Here is an 11,156-nt window from a genome sequence, read left to right as displayed (position 1 = left end):
AACTAACTACTGTTTGTGTGAATAATGTAGCCCTGAAAAGGGCTGTTGTTTTTTTTTGACCAATAGGTCCAGGGTTATTCTGCCACAGGTTTCACATTATTGCATATTACGCAAACTGATACTCTCGTGAAATTCGTAAGCGGTCTTTCACATGCCTCACACCAATATTGACCCATCTCCATCATGGAGACCGTATCGTGGATATTAACGTGTTGATAACAGCCACCGTTATTGTTCCTTATTGAATAAAATCGGAAACAGCACCTACATAACTTTTTTTATGCTGCCATCAATCGTTTCGATCTGCACATGAGCATTCATCACGCAATATAAATCGGCAGGATCTTCTAAGGTATCGGTGATGTTGAGCATTCGGTGACCGATTCTCAAAGCGCTATCACCTTCAGATGAATCTGCTACAACCCCTTCATCTTCACCTTCACCGTCCACGACTAGCTCAACGACCACGTCTTCATCTTCATCGCTCTCAGCCTCAATTTCAACTTCGTTGACTTCAAGGTCAATCTCCACTTCATCGACTCCAACACCTTCTTCAACTCCAATACCTTCTTCAACTATCACTTCCTCTAGCGGAATGTTGACAACCTCATCATCTGTCTCGTCTATCCAATTATTAGTATCAATAGCAGATATTCTGTTTAATGCAGCAACTATTTTTTGAGTATTCATCTTAACGTTTTCTCACAGATGCAGAGTGAATGAATGAACTCTAGCTTTACAAGTCGACTTATATAGGTAGTGGTGGTAATGCGACTCCCACTTGACTCGTTTAGAGTGTAAGAGAAGGAGAAGTTATTCCACTATCCTTTCACATGATGTTGATTTGTATAAATAGAGATCGTCGGTATAGGAGAGAGCATTCAGAGTTTCTGTAAGTCATCTCTTAATATTTCTAATCGAATTAGTAAAATGCCGTTTCCAAAAGAGTGGAATGAAAAACCAAAAGTGTGTGTCTACCAATGATGATTGTAGGGGCTATTGTGTGCTAGTTTCGCCAAATAAGTAGACCTAAGGATTCAATCAATCCATGTACTGGTATGTGTAGTGATTGTGTGTCGCGGATTCAACTATCTCCTCCTTCTCATCCGCCGAAGCGAACAAAATCGGATTATCGTCAACAACAGTTACAGTGTCTGAAGTGTTCCGAACCTATAATATTTAATAATATAGGTATCTGTAGAAATATTTGTGGTACCTGTGCTGCCGTTCCAGCTCCACTGCAACGTTGTTTGCGTTTTGATACATATTCCATGAATTGTTGGAATCATGTATGCAATATATGTAGAAGTACTTGGGATCTGTGTGAGAAGGTTGGTCAACTCTACCCAAATAGGAGAATTCATTTTTTTCAATGTTGGTGTCTGACGCATGAGCAACAAATATTGAGGAATAGAGTCAAAGAACGTTCCACATCCACAGAGACATATTAATATTTTTTATTATCGTTATTGTCTTCTATTATTAATATATATATATATATATATATATATATATATATATATATATATATATATATATATATATATATATATATATATATATATACATATATATATATATATATATATATATATATATATATATATATATATATATATATATATATATATACATATACATATATATAGATATATACATATACATATACATATATATATATACATATACATATATATAGATATATACATATACATATATATAGATATATATATATATATATATATATATATATATATATCTATCTTCTTTCAGTCCACTCCATCGGTTTGGAGACATGAAAAGGAAAGCAACATGCTGTCTTGTAAAGGCACAGATGACTATTGCTGAACTTGAAAAAAGTGAGAGAGCTATTAATGCTAATAATGAAACTCTTGAAGCATTAGATGCCAAGGTTGCATTAGCGAAGGTTGAATTGGCTAGAATGTCTAAAGATGCTGATGAACTCCGTTCAAAAATTGGTAAAGATAATCAATTCCATCAACGTTCGAGAATGCAAGCTCAGGTTGAGCTTGAGGAGTCGACTAAGCTTTATGAGACGGCATTATCAGTGAGAGATAATTGGCAAAAAGAGTTGGATACTGCATTTCAAAGTGACGGCGATTAGTTTTGGGAATGATAATATGTTTTCAATATCGTGAGTTGAAAAATATAAGCGGGAATGGAGTATACAATTGATTTGGTTTAATATTACTTTATTCATAAATACACTATTAGATACATTTAAACCATATTTGATTCATCAATCCAAGAATTTTGTTCGCTAGGAAGGCTTAACCACTTTACATATACTTTATTTTTTCTTCTCTTCAACACCTTCTCAATCAGATATACGTCAGAATTCTCGGTTCGTAATAACTCTTCTTCGTAAAAACATCCTCTAATCGGTTGTTCATTCATATCTTCAAGATTATAAGTCGTTGGGGTGGTTTTATTAATTTTAACAATCTTGAAGAGCTCCGTGGTAAAATTCGCAGTGTAAGACTTTTCAAAAATATTTTTGTATTTGCTTATATGTACAATATCATTCAATTGGAATTTGGGTTTACTTTGTTTTCCTCCAATTCCATTGATACCTTTGAATTTCAATTTTGTTGTTGAATCATCATTGATGGGTGCCATACCTATTGTAAGATGAACTTTATTGTTTATCTACTAGTTATAATTGGAAGAATATCAAGCCATTTGTGGTGACGTCTCATCGAAAATTCCTTGTACAGCCATGCCTTTATTGTACGAATCACTCTTTCTGCTATAGCTGCCTTCTTTGTGCTGAATGTTGAATAATGATTGATTTTATATTCTCGCATGAGAGATGAGAAGTTTCTATTAAAAAATTCTTTCCCTTGATCGCTTTGTATATGTTTGGGGGATAATTTGGCTTCCTTCAGTACATATTTCATTGCATTAGTTATTGTACTACCTGTTTTATCTTTAACTGGCACAGTCCACAGATATTTTGAGTAACAATCAATTACTACAAGTATATATCGGTATCCTTTATTACTTTTTGCATAAGGTTGTAGTTCAGCTAGATCTATTTGCCATAGATCTGCAAAACCTTTGATGGTGGTTATTCTTCTACGAAAATTACGTCTTGCAGGTCTATGTAATTCATTAACAACTTGTCGTTTGATATCACTTATTTCATTCGTCATTCTATTTCAATATGATTAAAGAGGAAAAAAGTGATAATGTTACTGCACTGAATGATGATGTGACAGTGATCATTACTTATAGATATATATTAATATATTATACCTTCTTCACGTAATTCTTCAATTATTGAAATTATTTCATTATCATGTCTGGTATGTCCAGCTGACTTTGAAGCTACCAATAGTCGTAGGCGAGCAACTAACTCTTTCGGTGAATTCCAGTACACATAATTCACAGGTTTAGAATTATATATTTTCTCCATTTTCACTCGTTTGAGTGCCCCACCAATTTTACTTCTACTTCTTATTGGATATTGTCGTGAGTCTAATAGAGGTTTGATAACTTCACGAAATTTTTTGGAATTTGAATTTTTAAAACCATTCTTCAGATGATATTGTTTATATGGAGCATTCGTTATTTTCAATATTTTGGAATATACTTGACGAGTTTCTTTATTATCAACATCTTGTGGATTCTTCAAAAAGATCATATCATACAATTCTGGACTACCTGCGCATTCATATTTTTTCACTTTATTAGCATCCCAAAATGAAATGTTTCCATCTTTGTAATGCACCACTAGACTTCCCATTTTCAGCTTTTGTGTAATAGGATCCATACATACGCCAAATTTTCCATCATATGCTGGATTTTTAGATTTTACATTATTCAAATGTTTCATCAAAACATCTTCACCACTTTCATTCATATCAGGTGAGGTGTCAGGATCCGAGGAATCGATGTGGGACGATGATGGTGTTTCGAATAGAGTTGTTCTCATATCGTCTTGAAGTGTGCTCGTGTCACTATTCACAGATGATACACTAGCAAAAGATTGTTTTCTTCCTATTGGAGTACTCATGGGATAATTTGAAGTAGATTGAACAGTTCCATGATTTGGTGATAACACTGGTGATTTTGAAGTAGCGTTTGATGATAAAACATTCAATGGTTTCATTATGCGCTCATACAATCTTTCAAGTGTCGTACGATTTTCAATATTATCATTCTTGATAGAGTTGAATTTCTGCCTGACAGCTTCTGTTGTCTCTACTAGTTGACGTTTAAAATTCATTTCATTGTTTTTATTTTCAGAATCGTTTTTTGTATTCATAATGCCCTTTTTTAAATTATAGCTTAATTCGCTGATGAAGTGACCTGTACAATATTCAGTGATCGAATGAGTTTCAAAAACAAGATCATGGGTATATAAAACTATCGAATCCGTTGCGATATCTACCTTCATCTATTTTTCTATCCTTATCAATGACTAGAAATCCATATTGGTCCTCCCAGCATTTAACACAAATCAATTGGAATTGTTTGAATGTTACATCGGGTGAAACATGATCTGAATAAATGTGATGTAAATTTGTCTCATCTTGTTTGAACATTATAATGAAATTGGTATTGTCACGCACTAACTGTTTGGGTACCCTTGAATATGTCTGTGCTAGATAAAAACAATCAACATCCTTATGACGTCCCATACAGAAATATGATCTAATAATATCTTGCTTTTCACATATCACATCATCGAAAATGAAAACAGAATTAGGCTTAGCGTCCTTTTATAGGTTCCAAAACACTTCGCAAGTACTGATATTTAGGTTGATTGAGTGATTTCGAATAGAGATACACATTTCTAAATCTCAGTCCTTGTGGATGTGTTAATAGTGATATCATTGCATTCGTCTTTCCACAATTTGAAGGTCCTATAATGAGTCCTCGAACTGATGATGGAAGTATTGGACCATGTCTGAATACCCTTTGTCCATTCAATCCACACCCAAATTTATCATCTAGATTATCTACAGCAAACTTTTCTTTCTGTTTTACAATGCGCATCGTGCCGTGGTTGGAGACTATATAAATGTTATTAGCTTATTCATTTCAATGTGTACCATCAAACGATACGGACGTATTGAAAGTGATCGTAAAATTAAAAGAGGTTGTGGTTTTGTTAATGATTTAATGAACAAACTTCCTTTCGAATTACATCTACCCGGAGGTTATCAATACTGTGGACCGGGTACAAAATTGAAACAACGTTTAGCTCGTAACGATCCTGGAATCAATAAATTAGATATTGAATGCAAAAAACACGATATTCAATATTCTAAGCATCCATCCGATCTTGCAGCAAGACATTTAGCCGACAACGAACTTGAATACAGCGCTTGGGATAAGGTTAAATCGAAGGACGCGAGTATTGGGGAAAGAGCAGCTGCATTACTTGTCACCAACATTATGAAAGCGAAAAGACATATGGGCATGGGTTGTAGTACCAATAAGAAAAAATGTAAGAGGAAACAAACGAAGAAAAATAAAATTAGAAAAGTTGCATTTGGTGCTGGGATAGTCCATAAAGTGCGAAATGTATTGAAGAAAGCTGGTGGGAATCAATTTGTGACGAATAATAGCAAAAAAGCGATCACTGTGGCATTGCAGGCAGCACGTAAATACCTCAAAGCTGCCGGTGGAAAGAAGAAAATCCGCACACCACGCATAATTCCTGTTCCCAAGATCGGTGGACTTTTACCATTGATACCAATTTTTGCTGGACTATCCGCACTAGGAAGTTTTCCGGGAGCCGCTGCTGGTATTACCAAGGCCGTGAATTCGGCAAAAGCCAGCAGAGCGGCTTTAATGGAAGCCAATCGTCACAATAAAACCATGGAGGCTGTAGCATTAGGCAAACGCGGAAGTGGAATATATCTCAAACCATACCGTAAAGGTTTAGGACTATATTTAAAACCATACAAAGCCACAAACAAAACAAAAAACTAATTGAACCCCTACCTCAGAGGCATCTTACTGATCTCGATCTCAGTTATTATGCACAAAAAATGAAAATTCCACATTTTCGTGGTGTTTTTATGCGTGATAGATTACCATCTTCAGGTCCAAAACAAAACGAGACAGCTATTGTTAATTTAGATGGAATAAGTGGACCAGGAACACATTGGGTGGCATATAAAAAATGTGAGAAAGAAGTCGCATATTTCGATAGTTTTGGAGATCTACCCCCACCATTGGAATTGACTCGATTCTTTCGAAAATGTTCGAATGTAAAAATCAAATATAAGTATGATCGACAACAGAAATTTAATACAGTTCTCTGTGGTCACTTGTGCTTGCAGTTTCTCTCTAAATAATTTTCCAAATAAAAATGGATTCAACACCAAAACTGGATCGGGAGGCTATCAAGGGAATGGAGTTTTTACTTAGAATGTTTTCAAAATATGGTACCTTGAAAAAAATGGATAAAGTGATGCTTACAAATATGCCTAAGGAAGTGATACTTGCATGTTTTGCACATGAGATTGCATATGTTTGGGAAAAGTTGCCTAAGCATCTCCAAGATGACATCGATATAATGAAACATAGATATTGTTATGAGCACCACCACGATCAAAATTCAGATTCGGATGTTGATGATGGTCCTATACCTCGAAAATCTATGTGTTGTATTTGTAATATAGAGGATGTGAATATTGGTATCAATAAAAATGATACTTATTACAATACAACACCTTCCAAAAAGTGTAAATTGTCTCAAATGTGCTGTTGCTGTGTACAATAATAAATTGAAATGTGTTTCAAAATATTCATCAGTCATGTCACGAAAGTTCGAGCTACAAGCTGTCGGGACAAGTGTTTTGAGTGCGGATTTTTTTCCACCAATTGAATTGGATAGGAACAGTCGTTATGGATTAGGACTCTTGGGATTCTATGGATGCAATACAATCAATAATATAACTGAAGCTAATAACTTAGTTAGTTTTAGAATCAGTAATGACAACTCATCGATAACCCAAAAGTTGACAATTGAAATTCCATGTGGTGCTTACGAAATAGAAGAGATCAATGCCGTCATACAGAAACATATCATGTTCAGATTGTTTCATGATAAAAAACCAAATGATGTCGTTGCAGATGATATTTTCTATCTACACGCCAATAATAATACATTCAAATGTGAAATGCGATCCAAATATGAAATTGATCTGACACATCCAAATTCTATAGCAGAAATGATGGGGTTCGCTCATGGAATATTTCCACCAAATCAGATACATGAATCATGATTGCCAATAAACATTACAACTATGAGACTTATCCGCTTAGATTGCAATATAATATCTGGTTCATATATAAATGGTGAAGAATCCCACATTCTTTTCTCATTCGATATTGATGTTGAACCTGGCTACAATCTTACTAAAGAACCACACAGTATTATATATATGCCTGTCAGTCCAGAAGGTCGTCATATGATTCACAACATTACAGTGCGTATTTTGGATGAAAAAATTAACCTTATCGATTTTGGAAGTGAAGAAGAGATTTTCATTATTTTGGAATTGAAGAAAATCGAATAACTGTTGTTATGGGTTTCATTTATAATAGACAAAATCGCATTGAACAATCCCAAACGAGTTGCACTATCAAAAAGAAAGGTGTGCATAAAAAGAAGCTCATTCCACAAGTGTATGCTAAACAGTTAGCACATAACGCTCTGTCTGTGAGTGATCTTGAATTTTTGAAATCGATTGGATTGAAAGTGAGAAAATAACAATGGTGCTCGAAGCAAACAGTGAAAAGTTGAATATATTCAATGAACCAGTGCTCGATCATTCTCTCATAAGTTTACATGAGCACACATATAAGCCCTATGGATCATCGGTATTCAGGAATTCGGATGAAATCAGAATTGCAATCAATAATCAAGATGTTATACTAGATATTGCCGAGAGCTTCATTTACATAGAAGGTAAATTCACCCCCAAAGATGTAGCGAAAACATGCTATCTCTCGAATAATGCAATTGCATTTCTCTTTGACGAAATTCGTTATGAAATGGGTGGTGAACAAGTGGCTGTTGTTAGAAAACCTGGGATAACATCTACAATGAAAACCATGATATCATTTGGACAATCTCATGCTTACACATTATTGACATCTGGTTGGGGACTTTCACAATTGAAGCAAGATATCTTGGATACAAACAGTCATGTTTTTAGTGGAAAACTACCACTGGAATATTTGATGGGTTTTGCTGAAGATTACAACAAAAGTATCTTGAATGCCAAACAGGAATTGATTTTGATTATCGCTCGATCATTCAAAAACTCATATATAGGTGAGGTTGATGCTGATTTGGAAATAAATAAAATCGAATGGAAAATAAGACATATTGTACCAGATGATACGCTCAAGCTCAAACTTTTGAGTAGAATAAACAAAAGCGGTCTGAATGCCAAAATCAAGTTGGCGTATCGTATGTGGGACCTCTATGAACTACCATCATTACGTGGGACTTCTTCAGACATATGGGCCATCAAAACAACTAAAGCATTGGAAAGTCCTCGTTTTGTCATCATCGCATTCCAAAGTACTACCACATCTGAAGATAGAACACAGGATATTACAAAATTCACAACTGCTGATATCAATAGTATTCGAGTATACTTAAATTCTGAAGTTTATCCATATGAGCGTTGGAATTTGAATTTCGATAAAAATCTTGATGCTCCTGCTTATTATGCTTTTGAGAGTTTCCAGCGAAGTTATTATGATAAAGATATGAGTGAACCTCTGATGGACATTGGACAATTTAGAGAGAATCCACTATTCGTCATCGATTGTTCCCATCAACCGAATGCAACAAAATCATCAACTATTGATATAAAGATTGAGTTTGAGACGAAGAAGACCAAGTTTCCAGACAACACTAAAGTATATGCATTAATTTTGCATGATACAGTTTTAACATACCATACATTGGATGGTTCAGTTCATAGCAGATATTGACACTTTTTTTTCACTCTATCATGTACTGTTTTATGATCTTTTATTTTTTATTTGTAACTGACTTATATTATGTATTGTATTTTATATGATATTTATTGTTTTGTAATCATTTTCTATTGTATTTCATGAGATTTAAATAAATAAAACATGAAAATAATACAAAGTTTTTTATTTGACATTATTTATGATTTACAGGAACATACAGACTATCTAAAATAACTTCTTCCTCATAATCATCATTTTCGCGACCATCTTCAATTTCCTCTCGATTTTCATCATTCAATTCTAAGTGATGAATAATCCATTCTGGCAAGTATGGTTGGAGGCTATACAGAAATCTTCTTAGGTTCAGTTCAATCATAACTTCACAAAGTTGCCACAATTCCAATTCATTATCCAAAAATTTGTTACAAACTTCTGCACCACTCCAATAGTTCTAAGCATCACGAAGGCATAATTCGATTTGTTTTTCATCATAGCATACACTCATATCATAATTGCTTGCATGTTCGGCTCCATCACCCAACACCTTCAATTTAGACGACAAATGTTGAACCGATGATTTGAGATCTACAACATCGACCCAATCTTGACTTGCGTACTGCATCCACATCTTTAAATGGTGGAACTGAAATCGAATAAAAAAAAACAATAAGAAACCTCCAATTTTTCAGTGATATAATACTCACATTTCCATTTTACTTGTAGTTACAAAGTGAGTGTATTCAACTAAGTTAGTATTGTTTATATTTCCATATAATTATCATCTAATATATGAATATTGATAAAACAATAAGAAATTCATTATAATTACTATTATTATTCAATCATATTGAATTTGACTAGAGATCGCGTTTTCATGCCAGCAAAACTTTGTTGGCTCTGTCCTAAATACATCATCGTATATTTACCACCTGATGAGTTGATACAAGATATATCGTCATCACTGAATTGCAACGAAATACGTTTTGGTAGCCATGTTTTAAATAATTTATCATTGCTCACATCTTGCAAAGTTAATAAAATTGATTTACCAAATCGTGTAGAATAAGTTGACATATTTTTAATTATGTACACTTCATCAATTGTCAATGATGATAAGGCCTTTTGCTCTAGTATTTCAACCTCCTGTACAATCAAATTATTAATTTTATTCAAGTCTACTTTTGAAACGGACATGATGAAAATATGTATGAAAATATAAACAATTTCCAACAGACAAATACACTCACCGTCTTCCTTCTATTACGAACTGAATAACACTCTACCAATTGCTAACTGCTGCAGATATATTCGTCTATTGATTTCATAGTGTGCCAGGCATTTCTTTTATATTAAACAGTGCGAGTCACCCCCACCATGAAACCGTGAAAGGTTCACATTGCTAGTTGCTATCCACTAGAGATGCCTGACGTCACAGCCAAGTCCATCTCCCAACTTGATGCGATAACAGTTGCCGGTACGAGCAAGCAGTGGTCGTTGCGCTCTCGGAGAGGGCAGATGTTTGCACAGTCCTCGCCCGCCTGCGTGTCACCATCAATAGCGAGGGTAGGGCGATGCGTTACGTCACATCATTCACTGCTTCGAGAGCGATACGAACAAGCAGTTGTCGTTGCGCTCTCGGAGAGGAAAGACGTTAGCACGCCCGCCTGCGTGTCACCATTGATGGCGAGTCTGGGGCGATGCGTTACGTCACATCCTTCACTACATCGAGGGAGGTGAGAGCAGACCGATGAATACGCATTACTCTGCCACACGTAATGAAATGAACATGTCGCTCTTTAGCCGTTGAACGGTTATTGCTGTGACGTCACTCCACTACTAACTTGGTGCCCTCACACCGATGGAGCATTCATTACTTGGAGGATCTTCGAAGTATGCAGACGTATGTTTGTACATAGACAAACAAGCACATGATGAAACCCTGTACCGTGCATTCTCTTACACACACACATACACACACAAAATCTCATATGAAAAAAAAATCTGAACGATCCATGCACCAGACACTTCAAGGTCACAACGCCTTGACTTCACTGCACAACAAAAAAAAGCAAATAACACGTCGTATTGGTGGGGGGAGGATTAGAACCGGGAAAAAATTTCTGAACGATCCATACACCACACCCTTCAAGGTCACATCACCTTGACTTCACCAAACA

Source organism: Leptinotarsa decemlineata, unplaced genomic scaffold, assembly GCF_025532065.1.
Source record: "Leptinotarsa decemlineata unplaced genomic scaffold, Ldec_3_MD MMD2_tig00078346_RagTag_RagTag, whole genome shotgun sequence".
Lineage (NCBI taxonomy): Eukaryota > Metazoa > Arthropoda > Insecta > Coleoptera > Chrysomelidae > Leptinotarsa > Leptinotarsa decemlineata.
The sequence above is the reverse complement of the archived record's forward strand: the minus strand, read 5'-3'. Positions refer to the sequence as shown.